At 43.8% G+C, this 27,762-nt stretch overlaps 1 long non-coding RNA gene across 1 annotated transcript in view; it reads right to left on the bottom strand.

Annotated features, from left to right (window-relative positions):
- Positions 1-16,205, bottom strand: part of LOC123652712 — a 285,529-nt gene extending 269,324 nt beyond the window's left edge. Inside the window, exon 1 of the long non-coding RNA XR_006742181.1 lies at positions 15,938-16,205. This is a non-coding gene — a long non-coding RNA (uncharacterized LOC123652712). The remainder of the gene's footprint in view (positions 1-15,937) is intronic.
- Positions 16,206-27,762: the final 11,557 nt, after the last annotated feature.

The following is a 27,762-nucleotide window of genomic DNA, read 5'->3' as shown; positions in this document are numbered from 1 at the left end:
TATCCTCATCTGTGATGGGTGGAGAGTTAGGCAGCAAATTACCAAAATACCCACTAACATTCAATGAGATATTCCGATCCAAGTGTTTATCTCATTTCATGCCTATGAGCACCTGATAAGGTAAATCCAATTGTTATCATCCCCTTGTTACAGAGATGGAAACTGAAGTTTGGAGATGTTCAATAACTTGTTGAAGGTCAGATATGAAGTTGTAGAATCAGGATTTGAAGCCAGCATTCAAGTGCTTAACCATGAAAACATAGTTAAAGGCCCTCATAAATTTATTTTACAGGATTTTCTGAGGACCTGGGTTAGGAAGGAAAGAATATGAGGAAGCAGAGCTTCCCCTGGTGCAGGAGGCAGACACAGACTCTCTTTCATGCCAGGAGCCCTGAACTCTGGTTGTGATTATGTAAATGGACAATCAATGGGTTCATGCTGCCTGTCACTACTTGAGCCAATTCAGCAGGGACAGGGTTGAATCATACATGAGTGTTTATTCCAACCTGTGGACAGTATGGGAGAACAACAGGTCATCCACAAAAATCTGATCTGCCCCCACCATAAGCAAGCTACTTATATTGGGTAGAAAGACAAGGATTACAAGAGGAAGTAGGCAAAAGATATGCCAAATGGACAGTTTATATACTAGTAGGTAATGCAGACTGGAGATTTGCAAAAGCCTACAGGTATGCAAAGGCTGGGGGTTTTCAAAGGGCTGGCAATATGCAAAGGACTAGAGGCTCTGGTTTTTGTAAAAGGGTTGTTAATCTTTTCATGATAATAGGCAGCTCAGGATGGGGAGGATGGGCTACTTTTCCAGGTGAGTTCCCAGGTCCCCCATGAAACTCCTAGCCAGGTTACAATGTGCCCTCTTTAATCAGAAGAAAACAATAATTATAGATGGTCCCCAATATCCCATTTCTGCCCCTATCAGTTAATTAATTTGTTTTGTTTTTATATAAAGAATGTGAGAGAGAAAGGGAAAGAAACATCAATGATGAGAGAGAATCACTGGTCAATTGTCTCTTGCATGCTCCACACTGGGGATGAAGCCTGTAATCTTGGCATATATCCTGACCACGATTGAACTAAGGCTTCCTGGTTCATAGATCAATGCTCAACCAGTGAGTAACACTGGCTGGGAAAATATGTGTGTGGGGGGGGCGGGGGGGGGGGGCGGCGCGCAGTGTACAGATGGAGGGTGGGGGAAATGGTTGTGACAAAATAACCTCACTGGGTCTTTCTCCTGCATTTTGGAGTTACCTTATGGCAATAAGATGTCACAAGAGACTCAGGGTCTAGAAAACCAAAACCTGACACAGACATACCAGCAGCAGCATCCCCAGTGAAATAAGCCTCCAAATCAACCAAGCTCCCAAACAAAGGGCTGATTGGGCAGCTTGGTCCATCTGGGGCAGCCCCAGCCACCGCTATTGGGGTAGAAGCTGCCTTCTCCGCTCTCAGAGCCAGGCCATTCATGGGGGACAGAGCCCAAAAGTCTGAGAGAAAGGTCTTCACATTGCAGACCATGATATCTGGTAGGGTCTATGGCCAAAATGAGGGAAAGGTACCCCGATAAGCTGCCTAAACCACAGACAGCAAATGCCATCCAGTTAGAGCTAATTAGCCTCTTGTGGGGCAGAAGCAGAAGAGAGGGGCTGTGAGAGGGCCCATGTCCCTCCTGGACCCCTGGCAGTGCTGCCTGTGGAAGCCCAGGCTGTCACCCCCAGGTAACCGGCCCTGCACTGGCTAATGAGCCGGGGCCAGGAATGGAGGGCATAACCTGCAGAGAAATGTGTTTTCCTTTCTAATAAACTTTTCAAAAAGGCTCCTGAGATCCACGGCTGGATTCTCCCATGAATACAGCCCCAGGTGTCGAGGGGACAGGGGTGCACAGAAACAGCTCATTTAGCAGGGAACAAATGGCCTCCTTTCGGGCCAACAAATAAAACATTATGCATCAGACAGGCAGGCTCGGGGCCCAGGAGGGGTAGCCCTCAGCAAAAGCAGAGGACACAGCACCCCTTCTCTGAGATTTCCTCTGACTGCTTTGGGGAAAGAAATAAAAAGCAAGCAAAACTGAAAGACAATGCCTCTGTGAAACAATATAGAAGGCAAAAATTCAAATGTGCTGGCTGGAAAAAATATTGAAACCAAGATGAGTATTAACAGTATATGTGTGTACAGTCCCTTGTCAGTCTTCACTTGCTTCTATATGCATCATCTCTTTGAAGTGTCTCAACTTTATGCAGCAGGAAAGACAGGAAAGACATCTCTGCTTTATAGAGAAGGACTTGGGGGACACAGAGAGGTTCAGCCCAACATCACAGGAGCCAGCATCAAAGCCACCATTCAAACCAAGCCTTCTAATTCTAAACCCAATGCACTTGCCATCTCAGGACAGCAAATCCAGACTCTGTTATGTTCCTTTTACATTTTTTGAAACATAATATGTTAGGGCTGGGAAGGTCCTAAATTATCACTGGAACCCATAGACGTAAAACATCACACTGCAGATCATACATCAAAGGAGGTCTAAGTAGTCCTTGGTCTTTACATCCCTCCAGGCCAATATTCTTCCCAAATGGTACTTCCATTCAGGCCTCAATAACAAGGAAGATTTCTGCAGAAACCAGTAATAAAGAAATTTCATATTGTCCCTTTAAAAACAGTGGATGCCTGTGACTAATGTATTTCTTCTTTGACCCAAACCTTTACTCCTAATAAAACAATATTGTGAATGTGGTGGGAGAATCAGGCACAAAAGGAGAGGATGCATATAGTCCTCTACATGCAGTAGGGGCTCCAAAAATGTCTGCTGAATTGAATGGAGTGAACTAAGTGTGGGCCCACAGGGTAAAGAGAGAGAGAACGAAGGCATTTTGCACATACATAAATGGAAATGCATCTACTCTGAATGAGACACTGTGCTGGGAGCTTGGCACGAAGAAGACATTTGCCATATTCCAAGCTGGGTTTCGACATCAGCTTGAAGCTCCTACTGTCTCAACATCACATCTCACAGAGAGAACACAGCGGGACACATGCTTCTGGACAACCCCTTTGAAAAGGTTTGACCTTTGCTAAAGTTTTGACATTGTCTTCAGTGTCAATTCTGTGTCAATTTTTTTCTTTTTTTAGGGGAAAATTCTGGAGAACAAAAAAAAAGTATGTAAAATAGATGGAACTGTTAGTAAAATCCCGGTGACAGTGTTATTACTAGAACCTGATGTCAAGAGGCATTCTCACACGCTGTCACTGAACCTCTTTGTAAATGGTTTTGGCTTCTGTCAATTTCTGTCTATTTTCACTCCTCCTCTCAATCCACTGGCAGTTTCAAAGCCTTTCAGGGTAGGTTCTCAGGAGGTCGGAAATGTCACAGATCACCCCTTAATACTTAGGTCTACAATGTGTTCTAGTGATACTAACAGGTATTGAACATCTGTCACAATAATGATTATCTTATAACCTAAGGAAGAGCTAACTTTTAACAAGTGTTTACTACGCGATCTAGGCCAAATACTGATTGTGCATTATTTTATTTGGTTTTTATACAACAACCCTATGATGTTTAACTTGCCTAACGCTATATAACTACTTAGAGGCAAAGACGGATTCCAACTTGGAAGCCTTTCTTTATTCATTGGCACAGCCACTATGTCAGAGGCATTGCGCAGGCTACTGGGTTACAGAGATAATAATAGATAAATCCCATGCTCTCCAGAAGCTCACAATAAGGGGGACAGGCAGAAAAACCACAAGTAACAATATTAGGTGCTAAGTGTAGTGACAGAGATTGCTGGGTGCCTGGGGCATATCCTGGAGGGACACCTAACCCAGTGCAGGAAGGGATGAAGAAAGTTCCCAGAGGAAATGATGCCTCCATCTGTAAAGGTCTGCAGAATTCTATCAAATGAAGGTGAGTATGAAGGGCAGTTCATTCACATTGGGAGTAATAGGCACGGAGGCATGGAGGCATGGGCTTGTTTAAAAGTTTCCCAAGTAGTTCACCATGGACCACACCCAGAGGAGAGAGCCAGATGGGGAAAGCAAAGAAGACTGCAGAGGAATGAGGCTGAGAAACATGGGCACTAACTGAGGAGGGGCTTTTCCACCAGGCTAAGGAGTGTGAGTTTTACCTGGAAAGTCATGGTGGCCTTTGAGGGTTTGTAGAGAAGTTGTAAGGTTCACTTACTGCCTGCTTTCACTCTACTCCCTCGAAGGGCAAATAAGGGCAGCAACATACACATCCCTCTCCTCAAAACAAGGGGACTGATTTATCTTTGGTGAAATCAGGAGAGAGCAAGTATGTGTGGTTACGGCAGTTTTGCTATAAGCTCACCACCATTCCAAGTCCATTTTTGAGTTCCTTATGCTTCTGTGTGAGACCCAGAAGTGACCACAGGGTGCTCTGTGGACACCAAGCAAACACCTTTTCATGAGGCTTGGGGGGAGCGAGTCAAAGAGAGGTGGTACCTGCCATGTGGATAAAAGGGCAATTCTGACAAAGGTTCTGTTTGTCTGTCCCTGGTGTATTTGAGCAACTGTCCTGACATCCAAGCTTGGCTTGCTGGAGTACAAGCTTGGCTACTATATACCCATTAATAAATCTCTTTCTATATAAATTCCTTCATCTGTGATTAAGAACTTGGCTGATACAATGGAATGGTTCCTTTCCTTGTCTTATTCTGACCTCAGGAGATCCTCTTTCAGTGCTCACCCATGAAATAAGCATGTGAGGCCACTTGTACCCATTCAGGGGACAAGTATACCTGTAGATATCCAGCTCAGAACAACTTTGAAAGTTCAGGAGTCCTGGTATAGCTACAAAACTTAAGTTCTCTAATCAAGCCTTAGCAGAAATAATGCCCATGTTTTCATCTTTGCCTAACTCCAATGTTCATCCCCCATTCTAGTTTTAACTTGGAGGAAGAAAGGACATGATTAAGTATGATTCCTCAAAATCCCCACCTCACCTAAAAAAAAATGAATCATATATGTGTTTTGGAAGCAGGAAGACCAGTTAGAATCAGCCTTTTGGCTGGAGCAAACTCAACTCCAGAGTAGATCTGGAGCAAGGAAAGGGATGAATTTTGTGATGATCATAAAGGCAATGGGAGCCCGTGGGATGCAGAAACTTCACCTAGGAGATGCAATCTGTTGATTACCAGAAAACCCTTTTTGCAAAAGAGGTCATAATCTCAAACCCTGAGCTCATTTGTTTCACTTGCAGGGGGCTGATTTCCCCCTTCAGGCTCACAGAGTTGCCAACACACCTGCTTCCAATGCATGTTGTCCCCACACCTGTACCTCTTGGAGCTGAAAATGAGGAGTGATTAAGAAATAGGAGTAACTGACCTTGAGTGGAGCCATAAGAACGAGGCAGGACTTGAGCTAAATTAAAGGAAACTCATCCAGGAAGGCCAAAGTCCAGCCCCTGAGCCTTGTACTATCAACAATCTCAATTATCCTCCCCGAATTTTCCCATCACTCAAACAAGAGAAAGATAGAAAATGAAAATGTCTGTGTTGAATAACCATTTAGCAGTGCACATAACAGTGGGAGATAGAGAGCTAAAAAAAAAAAAAGTAGGTGTCTGCATTCTGGAGTTGGCAACCTTATAAGAAAGCTGAAGGGACACCCAGGAATGATGAGAGGAGGTGTGGCAGACTGTTAATGTGTACACTACATGCATCCTCTGCATTTTCTAATATAGCACCCCATTTTGGGCCATTGACACCCACAAGAAAGACAATACTCCTTCATCACCCTTCTGTTAGAAGTGGCCAGGTGACTTGGCCCTGGCCAATGAGAATGTAAAAAGAAATTATGGGTCCATCTTCTGGCCATACCTTTAAATGACAAAGGGAAATTCTTCTCTGACCACTTTTCTCCCTTCCAGCCATCTGATCTGAATGAGGATGAGGTGATTGTGGATCATGAAGATGAGCTAAGTCCTAGGGATGGCGGAGCAGCAAGCAGAGGAGCTGGAATGACTTCACAGACCAGAGCCCTGTGTGCTCAGACTTTTACAAAACTGAAACATGTATTGCTACCATCTTGAAGACAACTTTAAGCCACTTTGGGGTCTTGGCTAATGCAAATGGCCCTATAACCTAATTAATTGAGATGGCATGCCACCACTTCACTTACCCAGCAACCTCCGTTTTCCAGAAAACAGTTGGGGGGGGGGGGGAGAAGCAAGAAACAAACAAAAAATACCCCAAACAGCCAAAGCTATATTTTCACTGGGAGCTGATGCACTTTATTCATAGCAATGGCACCCAGGCCAAAACTTGATTGATGTTTATTGAGCCTTATCACATCCACAGTTCCAATGAGTGTGATTCCTGACATATTAGCCCACAGCCAATGAGCAGGTGGATAGAAAGGGAAGAGGACTGCTTTTAGAGGCAGGTAAACTGACAACCTCATGACATGACAGCACAATCTGGGTGAGGAGAGGGACTGCAAAGTTATAAAAGATTATTACCTATAATATGAAAGAAAATTTTACAGATTTAATCAAAAGACAAACCATCAAAAAGAGAAATAGGCAAAGATATTGAATTAACCATCCCCTGAGAAACAAATTCTGGTTCCCAGTAAATGTGAAATGATGCTCCTCTTTGGTAGACACCAAGAAAATACAAACTAAGAAACTAGAAACACCAATCAGAAAGGATATATGCACCCCTATGTTCATAGCAGCACAATCTACAATAGCTAGAATTTGGAAACAGGTTAGGTTCCCGTCAGCAGATGATTGGATCAAAAAACTATGGTACATCTACACAATGGAATACTATGCTGCCATAAAAAGAAGGAATTCTCATCATTTGCAGCAACCTGGATGGAATTGGAGAGCATCATGCTGAATGAAATAAGCCAATCAATGAAAGAGAAACACCACATGACCTCACTCATTTATGGATAATAAAGAACATTATAAACTGATGAACCAAAAGATAGATATAGAGGCAGTAAAGCAACAAGCAGACTGTCAATTTACAGTGGGGAGGGGAGGGAGATCTGGGGGAGATAATAGACCAACCGAAGGACTTGTATACATGCATATAAGTACAACCAATGGACATAAAACTCTGGGGAGGGAGGGTATGTATGGGAGGGAGGAAGGGGGGCCAAAAAAATCAATAAAAATATATTTTAAAAAAATAATAAAATAAATTTTTCAGATAGTAAATAAAATAAAAAAAGAAAATACAAACTAAATAGCAATGAGATTTCACTCATTACCTATTGGATTAGAAAAAGTGAAAAAGAATGATAATACATGTTGCTGGCAAAGCTATGAGGAGAGGTTACTTCACACATGCTGATGGAAATGTTATTACATTCTCATTTGAAAAATATATGGTACCATTCACTAAACTTAAAAAAGTACACACATTTTTTGACTCAGAAATATTAGTTTTGGGAATCTACTCATATAAATTAAAGCATCAACTGGTAATGATAAATGTACTAGTATAAGGATGCTTATTTCAGTATTATTTATAAAAATTAGTAAATGGAATAGAAGTAAATGCCCATCAGTAAAGAAATGATTAAAAATCTATGGCATATTCATAGTGTTGAAATTTATGCAGCTATTGAACAAAGTAACATATCTATACCAACTGACAGAGGCTGGAAAGTGATTGTTTTTCATAATATTTAAAGTGAGAAATATGCCAATGGATGTATATTTAACCTCATTTTTAAAATCAATGGGAGAAAAAAAATCCCTATGTATGTAAATATGTATGTACCTATATGTATAAATGTTATAGAAGCTTAGAGGAAGATATGGAAAATAATTAGGTTGTGAGACTAGTTTGTGTGGCAAGGGAGAGTAAATAAATGTTTTTAAAAAGTAGTGTCCAGGATAAAAAAATTAAACAGCTTGTATAATAAGGCAGCAATGTAAAATTATTTCAATTTACATATGCTAGTATATATATCTAAAGAGATGAATGAAAGAATTGTCACCAAATAATAGATAACAAAGAACTGGAATTTCATTTGATTTTCAGTAACTCCTTATATTTTTCTAAATATTTTTATTAATTTTTAGAGAGAAGAAGGGAGAGGTAGAGATAGAAACATTGATCAGCTGCCTCCTGCAGGCCCTCTACTGGGGATTGTGAGCCTGCAATCCAAGCATGGGCTTTTTTCCAGGATTTGAAACAGCAACCTGTTGGTGCACAAAATGATGCCCAACCAACTGAGCCACACTGGCCAGGATTCCTCATATTTTTCTATACTTTTGCATCTTTATACGATTGACTTCTATTATTTATATGATTTGAAATTTTAATAATAAGGTGATTTTTTTAATACTGTCATTTTAAAAAACACTGTCAGTGCTGGTCAATATTAAGTGGAATTAACTAAGAAGGTTTCAGACCTCAGCATTAAGAGACTACTGGGTTGGGAGGAGATTTTAAAAGGGAGAGTGTTCCAGGCAGGAAGAACAGCATAAGTAAAGTGTGCAGGTAGACTGCAATAAGTATGGGGACTAACCCTGGGTGAGTCGATCTCATCTGGAATAGAAAATAAGGAAAAAACAATGGCTGGAGCCCCGAAACTATAGTAAAACCAAACAGATAAGTAGAACTGGCCACCAGATGCATAGACAAAAACACGATTTTTAGAGTTAACATTAGCAAATGAAAACAGTTTGGTTTCTCCATGGTCTACAAATAGACAAATATTTTGAGTTCTTAGGACTCTGCCCATGGTGACACCATGTGTTCAATTCAGATGTAAACTTGGTTTGGTAACATTTTCATTTCAAATCCTTCTTCTTGTCAGTTTCCAACTCAGCTGTAAATATTTGCTTAGAGAAAAATGTCACTAAAGATCTAAGCTCAAATTTCAAAAAAATGGTCATTTTGAAACAAGAAGTTGCATTCTGCATGTTAATTGAATAAGAAGTCTCAAAACCTAAGGTTCAGAGCTCATTTAAAAAAATGGTTTTATTTATTAACAGTCTATGAGTACAAATGAATTATTTATTGGATATTCATTCATGGTTAATTTTCCCTCCTTTGAGATAGGAACTTCATGTACTTTGCATAACAAGTTGATGGTTATTTAATATCACTGGGTCTGTTGTCCACAATATGACTGTTTTATAAGTCATAAGTGAACCAGAATTAATGATATAGTATCCTTGCATTTTCACCAACCAAGAAAGAGCCTAGATGTCACCAAGTAATGCTCACTTCCTGCCTAAACCAACCAGTGCCACACAGCAGCCCAAGGTAGTTTATTTCAACCTGAGAAACATTCCCTCCTCTCATTTACAAGGTGCCTCTTGCTTGTAAGTGGAGGTTAAAATCACAGGGACCTTAACATTCCTATTTCTATCACCATATTAGGAAGCACGGCAGGTAATATTATTATTCTATTTCTAGGAAATTGAAAGAGACAGACTGAACAATCAGGTGACCCTTTATACACCTGAGAGTGGAATAGGAGAAAAACTCTGGTCTCTGAAATGCAAAGCCTATTTCTTTTTAAACAATAATCTTTCTGAGCATTGTGTTAACAATAAAAAATAAACCAAGAAAAATTTCATCATTTCATGCTTTGCTGGATCATAAGAGCAGCAACAAGGATCAGTGAAAAAGAGTCAGAAGAACAAAAATGAGAACAGATGTTGATATCAGACACATGGATTCCCACCTCAGTCCTGCATTTACTGACCACATGACTCTGAGCACTGATTTAACCTCACTAAGTCTCAGTTTCCTTCTATGGAAACATGGAGTTGTTTCAAGAATTAATGGGATAATGTATGAAAAGTATGCATCAGCACAAGATATAGGTACTTCAAAAAGATCATTTCTATGAAAGCATCAGCAGGGACAATGACGATGACAGTGGTGGTGGTGGTGGTGATGATGATGATGATGATGACAACGATGACAGTAATTCTACTAAGTTATTCTAGGTTCTTAAACTGGTCCAGAATCTTATACACTTGAATAGCAAAGATGTGTTCAAATCTCATCTTTACTGCTTATCTGCACTTCTTATTCCTTACTTGGAGAATAGAAAAATTAAGTAAGTCAATATCTCCAAAGTGTTTAGAGAAGCACTTTATTCATAGTAAAACTTTTCCCTCTCTCTTTTTTAATGTTTTATTGATTTCAGAGAGAGGAAGGGAGAGAGAGACAGAGATATTGATAAGAGAAACATGATTGGCTGCCTCCTGCACATCCCCTATTGGGGATTGAGTCTACAACCTAGGCATGTGCTCTGACCAATAATTGAACTGTGACTTCCTGGTGCATGGGACAACACCCAATCAACTGAGCCACACTGGCCAGGTGACTTTTCCCTCTTAAGTAAAGCAGTTGGACAAAAGTATCTGCAAGTTCAAGTTCTATTATGTTAACTGGTCAGGATTTCCAATTCAGAAGAAAAGAGTACAGTCAAAAGAGTACAGTCTCTAAGTCAGAAAGAGTTTAGTTCAGATTTAAGTTCTGAAATGCACTAGCGAGTAAGCTAGGATAAGTTAATATCTTTGATCCATGGTTTCTTTCGCATAAAATCTCAGCAAATATTTTATTGATATTTATTGTGCCAGGCACTGTTCTAGATCAGGATCTTATACTATTCCTAGGCTTGTAAGGAGAATTAAATGAGAGAGTACAGATTGTATGCCCAATCTAGTGTCTGACATACATCAGGCACTCAATAACAGGAGCTGTGTCCCACCCATATGGCAGATGTGATAGCCAAGCTTTGGAGGTATCCAGAACCCTCTGCCTCACTGACAAAATAGCCCTACACAGAAGTCTCAAACCATTCCATTCGGTTTTGTTATGTCCACAGTTGCTCACTAGTCTCAAGAAAATAACTCTGTCCATGGTTCTCATTCAAAGAAGACTTCAGGTATGCAGAATTGGGAAGGAGCCTTACCAGCCAGACTTCTGTCCAGTAAGTCCCTACCCTGCTCTGAGATCAACTCTTATATCTAAGAATAGGAAGTGAGCCTTGGACCCAAAGGCCTGGATTCACACATTCCACTTCTTCCCAGCTCTAAGGATTTGGCATAGATGTAAATTTATGTCAATTTACATATGCCAGTACATATGCCTAAAGAGATAAATGAAAGGATAGTCACCAAATAATAAATGACTCAAAGCAGTGTTGTTGTTGTTTTTTAATGACAGTGTTTTTTAAAAACTCACATTAGTTTCTCACATGTGCTCCCTTTTCTCATCTGGAAAAGGATAATGATACCTCATTGGAAGGACAACTGTGAAGCTCTGAGCAAGTATTAGGTATATAAAGTTGAGTTAGACGCTTTTACCCTAAGTACCCACACACCACTTATGGAGTAGAGCAAAAAGAGCAGAGGCAATAAAATAAAGGAGATCTGGGTTTGAATCCAGACCCCTCTCTGACCTGGCCTCTCACCTCTTGAAACCTAACTTTCTTTATCTGTAAAATAAGGATTATAGCACCAATCACATAGGGCTATAGTGAAAATTAGTGAAGCCATTTATTTAACATAATTTTAAAAATGAACCCAACCAGTATTTCATATTTGCTGGACACATATTACATGTACAGCACGGTATTAGGCATTATTGGGACAAACATAGATATATATTGCATGACCCCTGCATATGAACTAGTTAGAAAATAAGACATAAAACAAAGGTCAAGAAGAAATTCAATATTTAACAACATGTGCATTAAAAAATAAAGGATATTTAGGGGTGATGGGGAAAAGGATTGTCACTTTTTTTAAATATATATATTTATTTCAGAGAGAAAGGGAGAAGGAGAGAAAGATGGAAACATCGATGATGAGAGAATCATTGATTGGCTGCCTCCTGCATGCCTCCTACTGATGATTGAGCCCACAGCCCTAGCATGTGCCCTTGACTAGAATCAAACCCAGGACCCTTCAGTCTACAGGCTGACACTCTATCGACTGAGCCAAACCAGCTAGGGAAGATTGTCACTTTTTACATACTCCTATACCATTTGAAGTTTTTAAAGCCTGTATTATTTTCAACCAAAAGAAAGAAAAAGAAAACTAAGAGTAAGATAAAATAAGTGAACAAGATGTCATGAATGTTAATCAACCTTTAGAAGATCTTAAAATGAATATATCCAATAAATGTCAACCATGCACCTTGTGCCAAGCACTGTTACACCCTGAGACTGAAGAGGTGCATAAGTTATCCCCACTTGGAAGGGGGATAACTTACTACTATCTATAGGGAGAAGAACTGATGAAGAATTATAAAAGTTCTTCAAGAGAGGGTGTCAGAGGGTTAAGGAAACACAAGCTCACTGAGGGAAAGGGAACTCTGAGTGGATGTCGCTTTTGAGATGAATCCCGAAGGATGAGTAGTTTGTCAGGTAAAAGAGTAGAAATGTTATACCTGCCAAGGTATAAAAGGCATGGTGTGGTGTGCAGATGATATAAGTGCAGTGTGCATATGAGTGTGTGTGAGTGTATGTGAGGGTATGTGTGTACTAGTATGTCTGTGAGGATATGTGTAATGCTTTAGATATGCAGACGGGGAGAATTAGGAAGCAGCCTTACCATCCTTAACAGCCAGACTTTTTCTCCTATTAAAGGTGTGTGTGTGATGGTGTGTGAAACTGTATGTGGGAGAGGATGTGAATTTGTCTGTGTGTGTATGTGTGTGTGCGTGTGTGTGTATGATGCAGTGTGAGAGAGGGTGTGAGTTTGTCTATGTGTGTACAAGTGTGTGTGTGAGGGTGTGTGCTGCTTGTGTGTGAGAGGGTGTGAGTTTGTGTGTGTGTGTGTGTGTTTGTTTGTGCATATGTGTGAGAGTATATGATGCTGTGCGTGTGTGTCTGTGAAGCCCATTAGAAGAGAAGTAGAAAGCCAGGCTCCAAAAGGCCTGGAGGCCGATGGTCAGAGATGTGAATGATATGCTTTAGGCAGAGGGAAACATTTACATTTTCTGATCTAGGGAGTAACATGATGAAAGCGATGTTTTAGGAAGGTGATGCCAAGCCCACACTGGAGGCCAGGAGATGAGTCAAGAGGCTCTGAGGATGGTCCAAAATGGGGACAAAGAGGTGGAGAGGAGAAAATAAATTGGAATCCTTTTCTCATCACTCAGTTCTAGGTGGCAGGTAAGAGTGTTTACTACACCATCCCTCATGTTTCTTTTTTCCTTCAAGGATAAATAAACTAAAAATACACTTTTTAAAAAGTCATCCATTCTATGGAAGACAGATCTAAAAACCAAAAGTCTCCTCTCCAAAGTTGTTCCAATACCCAGCCTGTCCAATTGGAGAGCCCCAACATGGCCCAAAGAGGAGTATGCTCTGGGGCAAAGCAAAGCACATCTCCTAAGCAGACAGATCTCTTCCGAACTCCAACCCCAATGACGGGAGTCCCCATTCAAGGAAGAAACGAGAAACCGAGTTAATGGCTTTGTGTGGTGCAATGTCCATTTCATAAGTAATTGCCCTTTACATGAAAGCTGAGTTAAAAGCAAGTCTATCTGAAATGAGTCTTTGGCAGTTTGGGGTTTTCCTTTACATTTTCTTCAAGACATATGATAGGTAAGACCTTGCTTCATGTGGGTCCTTCTCTTCTCTTCTCTGTTTTCCCTTTACTACCTGTGTCTCCTTCTCCTCCTCCTCCTTTTCCTTGCCTTCTTCCTCCTTCTCCTCTTCTCTCATTCTCTGTCTCTCCAACCTCCTTCCCAATCTGGCTGTATTTGAAGTCTTAAGCTATCTATGTTTCTATATTTCTCTTACTGCTGCCCCTCCATACCTCTTCCTCTTTCCCTCTTTCTTTTCCTCTCCCCCCATATCCCTTCCCACTATATTAAAAAGCTTCAATGTTAGATATAGAACAAGGTCTTTGCTAGTATAAGAGTTTGGCTGATAAATATGGTCACAGTAAGGTGATTGACTGAGTCCAGCTTCAAGGAAAAAATCATCTTGGAAAAGAGAAGGGCTGAATGGTGGCCCTTCACTTTAAGAAAGTAGGATGGAGCCCATGGCTCCCAGTGGTCCCTGGACACCAGCATCACCAGGCAGCCTTATGGCTGGGTGATTCCTATGTGCTAATAAGCCCCAGCCTGCCAGTCCCATCCCTTCCCACAGGGAATGATGTGCCACTGCTGCTGTCACATTGCTCTGCTCAGCTGCTCCTCCAGCTCAGCTCCAAAGGGAAGACAAGCCATAAAACTCAGAACCAGCTAATGTCAGCACTGCAGGGGAGCTCAGAGACCCTGGTCCAACCTGATCAATCACTAAAGGAGAGACTGGGGTCCCAGGTTACCAAATGCCAGGGGAACCCATTAGCAGAAAACCCAGACCTGGGACCTGTTGCAAAAATCCCTCTGCTCTGAGAACAGCTCTAGGTGTTTGCTTCATGAACAAAAATCCACTATGTAGGGTATAGAGGTATAAATAGGTAAGAGAAGCTTAAAATAGGCACAGAAAGGGACTAAAATACACACAGCACACTTAAGACATCTGCTGCATGCTCCCAGAAAGCAGGCTGAAGCAGGGGTGTCTGTGGTGGTGGAGGGCTCCAGCGTTGAGGATCTTTTAATATGGCTGTACTGGAACACTGCAGTGCCAAACCCGCCAGGCACTCCCAAAGACGGAGAGGAAGCCCCGCTCAGCCGCAGAACTTCCAGGGCTTTATTTAATGCGAGGAGAAATGTGTCCTCCAAAGCACAGCACAGAAACCTCCCTCAGCCACGACAGGGTTCCCCGACATGAAACTAAAATGCATTCATTCCAACTCAGCCTCCCAAAGCAGATGCAAAGCCACTGAGAGGGATTTACAGGGAGAGCCCCCCAGAGAGGAAGGGGTGGGGCTGGCAGCCTGGGACACACCTTCCTGAGCTGAGGGAAACCCGCAGCCTGCCAAGTCCACCCAGGCTGTGTTAAGGGTTAACTTCCTTGGCAAAATTTTACACACATACACAACACACACACACACACACACACACACTCCTACAGCACTCAGACAACCTCCGCCGCCACCACACATTAAAATCTTGTTAATCTTAAATTTCCAGAAATTCCCTGATCAGCCCTATCTTTTAGGAACAGCCCCTCCACCTGGGCTGCATTCCCACTTCATCACCAGCGAAAGCCCAGGGAGCGGGCATAATTATTTTTCTACAAGGTTATGCCTAATTGGCCACTAACCTAATTGATTAATCATCTCATTTTTCAAGGCAGCATCAAAGAGCCCAGCTGGGGGGCTGCGGGGCAGGGGAAGGGGGAGCGGATGGCGAAGATTCCCCCCAGCTAAGCTTGTCTGATTTCTGGACACAAGTAAACAGGAAAGAAGAGAAAACCCGGAATGAGCGGGGACATGCTCCAAGACCACCAGACTGAGCTGTGGGCCTGGAGCTGCCCATCAGCTGCGTCCAGTCGCCTCCGCCCAGGACGAACTTGTTTCCCAGAGCCGGAAGGGTTAAAGGCTGGGCGTCCACCAGCCTCAGCTGGCATTGGGGGAGCAAAAGCTACTTGCCCCGATCTCCGAGATCTACACCGGGGGGCCCCAGGGTCGCCCTCCGGCTCTGGCCACAACTTGAAGCTCTGCGCCCTGGCCCTCGCTGCGCCTTCTGCTCCGCCCAAAACTTTGCGCACACTGCAGCGTCTGCCCTTCTTAGCGAGTCTCGATCACCTAGTGCCTCGGGCAGCCCTCACAGCCCGGGGCTCAGCTGCAGACTTTTCCTCCGCTGCCTTCCATTCCCACCCAGGGGGCTCCCTCGCGGCTGGGGGAGCGCGGCTCCTACCCAGGGAGGGCGACGGGAGCGAGAGCGCAGCGTTCCAGATGACCACCTCGCCATCTGGGCAGCACCAGTGGGATGCTGGTCCCCTCGCCTGCCCGGCGCACCCACTCAGACTCCCACCCTGGGGCAGCAGGCGCAACACCATCTCCTACCTTCCAGCAGCTGAGGACCTCACTCTCCGCTCAGCTCTCCGGAATCATCCTCCGGCTTCAGGAGAGGGCGAGTGGGTCCGCTTTTGTTCCCAGGGGTGGGCAAGTCCCTGCGGGCCAGGACACGGAAGATGCAGTGGAGCTGGGAATCCCGAACTGGGGACTTTCACTCCCAGCAGCTCTGCCAGCAGCAGTAGCAGCGGCGGCAGCAGTAGCGGCGGCAGAGATAGTGCGGGCTCTCTGCAGGCCACATCTTTCAAACCTACATCACTACCGCATTCCCCCGAATAGGGGAGCCCCACAGCATTTCGCTATCTAGCGCAGAATGCAGGCTCCAGGCAGCAGTGGTGAAGCTGGACCTGGTCCAGGTGTGAGCACGCGAGGGGTGAGAGACCTCAGTCTGCATCCACCCCCAGGCTTCCTCCCCGCTCCATCTCAGCGATGCCTAAAACTTGCAGCCATCTTGCTGTCCTCGCCATTTGGAATTGTCTGTACCTCAGGGAAGTCTGGACTGGCCAAGCAATGACGGTTTATTAGTGGGGAGCCCTCTCTGAGCTGGGGCCTGCAGGAGTCTTGGCCTGCAGTGTGCTTTTCAGGGGCCTCATCCTCGCTGGAGTCAGCCCACACATGAAGCTTTGCAGCAGCAGCACACACACTCCACTGCATGTACAGAGCCCCAGGGACACATGTCTGCACTCCCCACATTCGAGGGTGCGGCCATAGGAGAAAGGGCTCCACTTGCAGTTGTGAGACCTCAAGCAAATGGCCCGATGATGGAGCTCCCATTTCTCCATCTGCAACATGGGAATCAGATGAACAGTTTCATGGGAATCAAATGTGATAAGCACAGAGCTGAACACGTGAAGTAACAGCAGTGATAGGGCTTTTCTTCCTTTATCCAGCACAGGTCTGCCCTTCCTAGGATAAGAGCATATCAGTAACCATCACCAATCCAATCAGTACTTACTCTCCCTATTTAGGGGAAGTGTGTGTAGTTGCCACCCCTAATCTGAAACTGTCCTGACTAGGACCTGGCAGAGGTGACCTGGTGGATCCAGGGCAAGTTTCTCTCAGCCCCTGGGGAGAGGCTGGCATTGGTAATGCTGGCCCCTGCACCCATCTGTAATCTTCCCAAGCAGGAAACTGATTTCCATCCTGTTCAGGTCATTTTGATGTTTTTCTTCCTTTATAACACCCTCATGCAGGACATCAACATATGAAGCACTGGAGGTATAAAAATAGAAGGAAAAAGGGCTGGAGGTTCATAGAGCCAGAGATGGCAGGAAGGGAAAACAGTACTCTCTTAGCAACAAGAGGAGAGGTTCTCACTGAGACACATGATGATTCTCTTGTATCTGTGCAGTGTGACAGATACCAGAGGCCTTCCCCCACTGGCACCACAGACACCCAATGAAGTGACACAGGTAGGGTGTGGATATTTTCCCCTTTTCCAAATGAGGGAGCTGAACCCCAGCTTGGTGACGTAGCAGAGAGGACACTTGGGCTCAGGCACTCTTAACTTTCTCTCTCTCCATGCCTGAATGTTTTAAGTGACCCCAGCCCAATAATGTTACCTAATTTCTGGGACCCTGAAGCATTTATCCAATTGAGACCCAGAACTGTGGGCCTCTAAGACAGTCAACCCATTCCCTATTACCAGTTCAATATATAATACTACAGCAACCCCCATCTTTCTCCAGGCTAGTTTTATTTGGGTACTAGGATATTGACATCCAAACAGGGATCTTCTCTCTTAAGTGGTTCTAGAAACTGATTTACTATCTCACTGAGGCTGGGCTGGAGATCCGGGAAAGGACAGATGCTAATGGATGCATCTTTGGAATGCTGCATGGTTATCAAAGAGAATGTGAGACCTGACTTTGAATGTCTGCTCTGTTAGTATTGTGTGTTCTTGAACAAGTTATGAAGTCTCTCAATGTTTTAAGGGCCTCATCTATAAAATAGGGTTCGTATCTGCCCCCAGGAGTTGTTGTGAAGACTAAAGGGGATGCTATAAGGGTGCACTCAATACATACAGTCCACCTTAAATATTAATATCCTTTTCTTCTTCTCTCCTTCCCTCCCAGCATCACTGTGCCAGTTAACAACCGACGATCCCTGGGAAAAACAAAGCTCTGACTTGTAGCACTTGCTCATTTCCTCGGCGTAAATATTCTCACCATGGTTGAGAATATCAAGTCACCAACAGGATGTCACTGAATATGAGTTGAAAGGAGGTGGGCTCTATAGCTCTTGGGATCTATACCAGCTGAACTCAGCACACTGTTGCCCACTACTCATAAAAATCACCCCCAGACAGGTGAGCAGCATGTTATGGCTCACAGAACCCTTTGTTCCATTTCGTCCCTGTGATAGACACAAGAATCCTTAAAGGGAAGTATCATCCCTATATCTGACAGATGGAGAAAGTGAGACTGGGAGGGACTGAGTGATTTTCCCAAAGGCAGATAACTAGGACTCAAGCCTGGGCTTCTGGCTCCAAATAGCAGGGATCCTTCCAGGTCTGTCCCATTTGTTCCCTGTGAGATCACTGCACAAGCACCACCCATGTCCTTCTCTTCTGTGCTAAGATCCCAGGGCCTGGGCCTCCGTTTTTCAATCTGACAAGCAGGTTCAGTAACCCTGGCCCTGCTTTCTTTATAGATGCCCTGAGAATCCAATGAGATAATGCAAATGAAAGTGCTTTGCAAAACAGTGCATCCTACAAAGATAAAAGTGTGAATAGTACAGCTAGTGAGTGGAGGGAAACTATGGGAGCAACAAACCCAGGCCCTGTGGGGACTTAATAAACCTCAGAAGAGCTAGGTCACTGCAGATCTACACAGTCACTGCAGATCTACACTCAAAGAGAAACATGTGACAAGATATACATTCAGTCCCCTTTTAAATGCTTATTGGCACAAAGACAATTGGAGTATAAAGCAGGAACAATGTCGTTGTAATTACAGGAATAGACAGTCAGAATTGTTCTTCAGAGGCCAATTGCTTTTTCTTCTTGCTGTCTACAGAAATATGGTCATTCCTTCCTCCAGTGCTGTCCTCTGCCCACACCCATCTCAGGCTGAAAGCTTAAGGCAAAGAAAATGTATCAGCTGGTGTGACTTGGTAGAATTTTCATTGCTTCCAATGATGTCATGTTTGTGAAACCTCCCCCACCTTTCTCTCTTTCTCCTTTTCTTTCCTCTATTTCCTCCTCCTCCTGCATTCTCCCCCCTGCAGAAAGCTTCACTCCTTTGGGTGGTGGATGAGGACATGGTGGCTGAGAGCTCTAGGCTTATATCATCTCAAGAAAGAGATATTCTTTCTCCCAATTCAAACATATGAATCCTATTTGGTGTTCTGCTGCCCTGGTTTGGGTCACATGCCACATGTCTCCACTGGCCAGGAGTAAAATGATACCATGACTGGCCAGGCTTGACCCAGACCCAATCCTGTGGCCAGACATAAATGAGTTGGGGAGAGGCAGCCCCTTCCTGCAAGAAGGTCCTGTTACCAGATGAAGAGATGCAAGACTGGGGAGACTAAATTGACAGGTATCCTCTGTGGTGACAGAGTCAAAATCAGACACTGGCTTCCCTGATTTCAAAACCTCTGCCCTTCCCATGACCTCACACTGATCCTAAGCAAGGGGTATGCCAGGGTTAGAAGCTTCAGAAGGCAACTGGATTGCATCTGTAATGATAGAGCATAAGTTTTATAAGTCAAGAACAGTGTCTGCCTTACTCCTTAGCACCTAGCAGGTTCCAGACCTTCAGTTAGTGGCCACTAAGTGAATGACAATGCAAGCTGATTGGCAAGAGAGGGGAGGTTGCTGAGTGCCTATCAGGGACTAATAAAACAGAAGGCTGAGATTGATTCCTGAGGGAGCCATGGCTGGGCCTGGATAGTGGCTGTGTTTGTTTATATATGTGCTGACTCTGCTCTATAACCAAGGCCCAACACAGCAGGACTTTCACTTTAACCTGGAGTCTCCTGGTGATGTTGGTGCTTAATACTGACTGTCATTCCTTAGAAAGCTGTATTTACAGTGATGCTAGAGAACAGTGTCCCATTCTTATTGTCCTAGTGGTACCAATATCCCTTGGAGGTTTCCATTCTGAACCTAATGCAGAATTTGCTTGGGCCATACTCTCTCTTGTTAGTCTTCCTCTGATCAATGGCAAGCACTGGTGGTGAGTTCTCCACAAAATGAAGAGCTGTGTGGAGGGGGTGAAGAGGAGGAGGCCAAATTGGGAGTCAGAAACAAGGATGGTTCTTATTCAATTTTGGCTGGAAACTTGCTCAGTAATCTTGGGAACAATATCTGGGCCTCTGTTTTTGGACTCAACTAATGTTTATCAAATGCCTCTTTCACTTTCATTTCATCCTTACAATAAGCCCATGAGGTAGGAATTATCAAGTCCATTTTTCAAACAGGAAAATTGAGACTCAAAGAGATTCAACCAACATGTCTGAGTTCCGCTGTTCCAAGGTAACATGTCCAGGATTCCATTCTGTGACTTCCCAGTGGTCATGCTCTTCCCACCATCTTTGCTGCTTCTCCATCACTGCTGCTTGGCCACCGAGTATGGCCCTGGGTCTGTGAAAGGAGGGTGTCCCTTCCAGCTGGGCTTTCTCTGAGGGAGAGAGGGGACTCAGAGCCATGTGTTGTCTCTAAGAAGGTGCATTTTTCTCCCTCTGCAGTGCAGGTTTAAGAGAACACTTTTACTTTTGATGGCATTGTTGCCAAAGAATCTTTGGGCACATGGTTGCCAGCGTGATTAGAGTGAAGCAGTGAGGATGGACTTCCAAGAAAGGCTCCATGGAAGCTCTGTGGAGTTTTGAAGATGCTCTGGGCCTGCTCTTGCAACTGCAAGCCTCTGGTTTCCAGTCCCATGTGTCATCAAATCACTGTCCAAGGGCCAGCAACTACACAGGGCAATACTCTGAAAGGTTGCTGGCTGGTTTAAAGAATGAAGGGAAAACCCTGGCCATTTTTGCTTGGTGGTGAGAGCACTGGGTCATGGACTGAAGGGTCCCAGATTTGACTCCAGTCAAGAGCACATACTCCTCAGTTGCAGACTCAATCCCCAGCCCCAGTTGGGATAAATGTGGGAGGCAACCAATTGTTGTGTCTCTTGCATCAATGTCTCTCTGTCTCTCTGTCTCTCCCCTCCCTTCCACTCTCTAAAAATCAATAGAAAAATATCCTCAGGTGAGGAATTTTAAAATAAAAGAAAGGAAAAATGGGGAGATGAAAAAGTAGGAGAGTTAGAGACTTAATAGATATTGGATTGTGGAGATGTGTGTTCAAAAATGTGCTCAGATTGCAATCAAATCAGAGGCATCCATTACAATGCACATCTACTCTGTGCATTAGCTCATTGAATGCTCCCTCTGTTGCCAAGGTCCATTATTTTAGACCATATTTATATTGTGTTTACCTAACTATCATCCCCACCACCACCACCACAAGCCTGTGAGGTCCTGAGGCTGTGGACTGTGTGTGGTTCATCTCCATACACCAGGACCTAACAGACAAACTGGCACTGGTATGGACCTGGGACATTTTGATGAATGAATGAATGTGCTGTTTAAGTACATGAGTAAGAACCCATCCAGGCTTTCAGACTCTAAGTCCACAAATCAATCTCCTCTACCTTTCTGAACTCCTATAAAAATTATCGCCTGGCAATTAATTTGACACTCATATGCTGACTTGCACCCTTTCTTGAGTTGTTGTATTGAGCTATAATTTGAAAAATTTATTATTATGAAATGCTTCAGATGGGGCATTTATGCCTTGTTTTTCACAACTAGACTGTGAGCTCATTCATTCATGCAATAAGCATTCATCAAATCATGCACTGGGCATCATTACATGTGTTATCTCATTTAACCCTCCCTCCTTCTCCATGGAGCTATTCACTCAGACCCTACTGTGTGTCACAGGCACAATGTTCAGGGTAGGATATACTTGGCCCTAAAAGAACTAAAACTCAGGGCCTTCCAGGGCTACATTAGTAAGCCTGACCAGGAACACAGCTGACTGCTGAGAGGGAGGGAATGTGTTTGGACAAGGCAGCTGCATATGACTATGCAGCTTGGGTACCATGAAGAGGTGCCAGATGAGAGGGTGGGGATGGGGTGAAATCCAGCCTGTTCTGTGCCCACTAATCCTGCCCTGCAGCTTAGGGCTAGGCCTGTCTGCAGGTAAGAACCTTTTCCTTCAATGCAAGGCACTTTGGCTTGTCAAGCCACACTGAGACTGCAACTGGCCAAAAGGGTTACTTTTTCCTGATTTGCACAAGGACACTACATTGCAGAGGGGGACTATTCTGCATGGTGTGTGCTGAAGATAGGAAATAAACTTTTAGATGAACACCACCCAAAGGCATTAAAATTAAGTAAACAGATTGTTGCATAAACAAAATACTTCTGTAAAACGTATTCTACTAGGAGCAACCTCTGGTTTCTAATTGATTCTTTAAACAACCCTACAAAAAGAGACATTTGCCATGGAACCATCCACTGGGGGCAGCTAACCCTCCAGACTTGGAGTGACATCCAGGAGGCTATAGTGCATGGAGTAAGGCTCAAAGGCAGTCAGTGCCTGCTGAGAGGAGAACTGGAGCTCAGGAACAAGCTAAGGCTTCTGCTGGGACTCTCAACTTCCAGTGGAGCACAGAGGGCTGGTGAAGGCTTGCCCACTGGGATTTTACATGTGTGTCCTTGTCACAGGGAGGCCTTATCCCAACACCCTACACACACACACACACACACACACACACACACACACACACACGTGCACGCTAGGATGGTGCAGGGTTTCCCTAGGATAGGCCCTGGCAGGCTCTATGTCCTGTTGTTGCAGCTGCAGGCTCTTAACACACCAGGAGGAGCCTGAGAACCCGGCAAAGGAGCGGCTGTGTCTGTCAGCCTCCCAGGCAGTGACAAGTGGATGCAGACAACAGACACGCCGGGGGGCACAAAGGACCCATTCTGTTTACTTTGACTCCCTACTGCTCAGTTGTTATGTGCAATCTGTTGCAGGAGTTCAGTCAGGGAGAAGAGTGAAAGAGAAAATCCTTAAAGCCAACTGGTCGAGATATTTAGCAGGTTGAGTTTGGGCTTCCTGGCAAAATGAACAGAATACGGTTTCCAAGGCCACTGGCTAAACAGGAGCTCTACTTCCAGCTCCATTACCAAATGCCGCGTGGCCTTGGGTCGGGCACCTGCCCTTTCTAGGCCAGGTTCTCCTCCTCAGACAGAGGGCACTGGACTAGGGAGGTCTCAGGTTCCTAGCAGTTCTGTGGACTACAGTTTAATGACTGTTGGCAAAACTGGGCATGGGGAGAACACCGGGTACTAAAGGGAGGCTGGCCACTGGGTGGAGATGACGATTTGGTAGTTAGATGGGGAACCTCAAACATCCCCACACAGATAGCATTCATTAAATTTCCTGTTGGAGATCTTTACAGGGCCAGCGATATTTTCAATGAATGTAAGCTTGTAGGTATTGGATCTATGAAAAGGATTATGTCCTTGGGGATCTGAGCCTCCAGATAGAGAAATAGCAGTATTCTGTGTCAACAGGAGAAGGACTTTGAAATCAGTGTTCTGGGCTCACTTCCTGCCTCTGTGCCCAACACTGGGCAGGTGGTGATTGAATGAATGAGCTCACTGTGCATCCTCAGTTGTGGTTTAACTCCTCTGAGTTGTGGTTTCCTCTACTGTTAAACAGGACAATAATAATGCTGGTCTTACAGGGTTGTTAAATTTAATGAGGTGCTCTAACTAGCTTTTCATAGGCATTCATAGGCACTAGTTTTCTTCCCCTTTTCTTCTTCCTTATAGAAGCATAACATAAAATGCAAGAAGCTGAACTAAGTAGGACAGAGGTGAAGGACCAGATGCAGTGCAGTGTGTGCAGACACCCATGCATGAGTTGGTGGGTCGGGAGAGAGGACTGCATGGGAAGCTCTTACTTAGAATTCTCCATGAAATGCTTGGAAGTTTAGAACATTCTATCTCTCTTTCTTTTGCCTTCCCTCCTATCTATGATCAGGTCTGTTGATACCCTCCTTATCCTTCGGGCTCTGTTCAGAAGCTACCTCCTCTTAGCATTATGTAACCTCCTTCTCTCTGGACTCCCCCAGTCTCTCCTTTGTGTCCATGTGTCTTTGGACCATGTGTCTCCAAATCTTACATCTGGTGAACAATGGAATCCTGCAGGTTGGAAGCCAGGTGAGTCTCACTTGTATCCATTACATCCTCAGAGATGTAGGCACAGGTGCCCAGTCAGTCTGTGAGATAACTGACCATGCTCCCCAAGAGGAAATTAGAGGGGAGATGAGAGGAGATCTGTAATATTAATGAACTTGTCCACACCCAATTTAAGATTCCCAGTCTTCTCTCCAAAGCACAGAAGATATATAAGATACAGCTTTTGTCCTCAAAGAATGGTCTTGTGAGAAACAAGGCCAGCCTGACTGAAATAATAAAATCGTAATTATAGCTAACACGTTATGATAAAGCCCTTACTAATGATAAGACATTGCTTTAAGCACACACATATTAACCCCATTTAACCTTCACAATAACCCCATAAGGTAGGGACCATTATTCTGTGGTTGAGAAAATTGAAAAACAAAGACTTCAGTAATATACCCAGGACCACCAGCTGTAAACAGGGGAGCTAGGATATGAACCCAGGAAGTCTTGCTCTAGAATCTGCATGGAACTCCCTAATTACAGCAGAAAAATCTAAGGTTATAACTTCTGGGACCTCGTGCAGATCACTAATCATCACTAGGCTCTAACTCTACCTCACAAAGTGATCCCAAAGCCATTTTCTCATCTTCATGGGGCCCTTTACACAAAGAAATGTATCAGCTGAAGAATAGGAAAGAGGCTAAAACTACAACTGGCCTGCCTAGAGGGGGCTTTGGCTCCCTTTTCTATTTCTTTAGGCAGACCCTACCTGCCTTTCATGTACAGAGAGGTACCTGCTGGCCTCATGCCTGCTATCATCTCTTCTCCAGGCCATGGAATGAATAATGATCAATGTACACATAATGCAACTTGTCCACATTATCACTTGCCCTGATTGCCTAATCATAAGCCTAATATGCCAGCCCTTTGTGAGCTGGCTGTTCTATTTCTGGCCACTCTCCAGCCAGCACCCTCAGTTCAGCCAAACTAAACCAAAGCACACCCCTGCAGTTCCTCAAAAGACTGAAGAGTCTTCTTTCTCAAGCCTTGTACCTTTGGTGCATGCTGTTTATCCAGTCTTGTACATCCCTCCCTTCATCCCTCCTCCCATCTCCCATTGATTTCTTAAGTTAGCTCAGGAGTCATCTTTTCTAAGATTTCCTAACCCCTGCTCTATCCTATGCTACCCACCCCATTACCTGCATTCCTTCACCTATAAGGACACAGTATTGTCATTATCCCAATATTCTGTGGGGAGCCAGATTCTGAAGGCAGGAACAGTGTCTTTTATCTCAATTACCCAAACCCCAGTAGGAGGTTTTCCTTAAATACTGCTATATAAACAATGAAACAGTACACAATGGCAATGTATGTAGCCCTTGTGTTTTTCTCAGGCTGATGAGGACACTGAGATGGAGATTTGTAATTCCATATCAGAAATAACATTTTCAGCAAATTCACAAGCTAAGAAATAACAAAATAGGGGCTGAACCTCAAGTCCTGTGTTTTTTAAGTACATGGATGAAGCCTGCAAACACAGCACTCTTTCCTTGCCAAGGATGTGAACAAGTTGATAAATAAACAATAGTGAAGATGGAGAGGAGAGTGCCTACTGATAACTGCTGGAGGCCAATTAGGCTTTGGCTCTCTTAGCCCAAGAGGCTTGCAAGTATTTCACCCAAAATTGGGCAGACATGCCCCCCAGTCCAAGGCAGAGCTGAACTGTCTTTCCTGGGATGCCTGCCCAGGTGAGACCCAAGAAATGAATGAGCAGAGGGGAACCAATGCTCTCTGTGGACAACCCTCACCCAGGAAGAAGGAGAAGATACCTGCACTCAGCAAGCCTATTGTTCCTAAACTCATAACCAGAAAAACTACTTTAATTCTCCCAGATAAAAGACAAAGAGAAAAATCCATCCTCTTGGAAAACAAGAGTGGGGGAGAGGGGAAATGCTTATTTGATTCTAACTACAACCCAGAAGACAAGCTTTCAAACCCAATATAAAGAAAAGTTCAATTCCCCAGGTACCCACCCCCCCCCCGATGAAATTTATCAAACTTAACCATGTACTCATAATTCTTCCAAAATATTTAGTTTGAGATCCCTATGAAATATTCAAACCACAATGTCTAAATGTCAATTGGTCTATATGCCCACAGCTTCAGAGTTAGGCCTGAGCTTCAGCTATCATTATAGGAATTATCAATCTGTAGAGATATGAGAGTGATGAGACTCCAGAGAGTAGGTAGAATAAGAATAGAGAGTTAAAACCCAGCTCTTTAAAATACCATGGGTCTGGGGACAGGAACAGAGCAAGAGCCTGCTGAGGAGTGGCTATGAGGAGGACTGGCCCTGTGAGCCCAAGGAAAAGGGTGAGAGCAGTGGCCTCATGTTGTTGAGGGATCAAGTTTGAAATAAGAATTGAATAAAGATCATTGGATTTGAATGGACAAGAAGGACTCATTTCAGTGGAGTGATAAGTGGAGTGATGAGGTGTGATAAGGGCAGAATCCAGAAAGCAGGGAGTGAATGGGAGGTGATAAATATTTGCAGATAACTTTCAAAAAGTGTGGTGGGAAGGGAGGGTGGGGATGTAAGGCAGTGGCTGGAATCATGGGTTAAGATAAAGAAGATAATTTTCCTTCCATTTAAAACATAAAGATATTTAAGCATGCTAATGGGAAGAGGAGCCCAAGAGAGAAGGGAAAGATGAATATACTGAGAGAGGTGATACCTTGTGGAGCAACGTCTGTGAGGAGGCAAGAAGATAAGCTTCAGAGGACAGTGGGAGAGTTTGAGAACGTGAATTTGGAATCAGTTTGATGGAATTCAAATCTACTTACTAGTGGTCCAAACTCCAACAAGTCATTTAGCATTCCATCTCCTCCCCAAAATTCAGTTTCCTTATCTGCAACATGGGTATAATAAATAATATCTTCCTAAAGCAATAATCAAGGTTATAAACAAATATTTGATTTTCTCATTCTGGGCACATGTTAAGATCAAACTTTCTCATCTCAATTAAACTCAGGCATATCTGACTAATTCTGCCCAATGAAATATAGAAAGAAGTGATGTGTGACATTGCCATGTGGAAGCTTTGGGAGCCAGTGTGTATTTGACCACATTTTCTTTCCCTCGACCATAACAACCTCAATGTTTACACTGGCTGCTCTGTCAGTCTGAATCTCAGTGTCAAAACAAATATAACTGAGTCATGAGCAAACCAACCTATGATGGATATGTAGCATGAACAAGAAATAAAACTTTATTGTTTTTGCCACCTAGATTTTGGGTGAGCTTGTTACTGAAGCATAACCTAACCTATCCTTATTCATATACTACCTTGTAAAATTATTATGAATGTTACATGAGGATATATATAATGTGGCATACATAATAATAGGGAAAACAGAAACCAATCCTATCTAATAAAAGAGTAATATGCAAATTGACCATACCTCCACTATAACCACAAGCCATGCCCACCAGTCATGCCCACCAGCCAATCAAAGCGAATATGCAAATAAACCCAACCAAGATGGCTACAGCCACAGAGAGCAGGAGGGAGACTTGGATTTCCCTGGCAATGGAGGAAGCCAAGCTTTCTGCC

This window comes from Pipistrellus kuhlii, unplaced genomic scaffold (genome assembly GCF_014108245.1).
Source record: "Pipistrellus kuhlii isolate mPipKuh1 unplaced genomic scaffold, mPipKuh1.p scaffold_m20_p_2, whole genome shotgun sequence".
Taxonomy (NCBI): Eukaryota; Metazoa; Chordata; class Mammalia; order Chiroptera; family Vespertilionidae; genus Pipistrellus; species Pipistrellus kuhlii.
The sequence above is the reverse complement of the archived record's forward strand: the minus strand, read 5'-3'. Positions and strand labels throughout refer to the sequence as shown.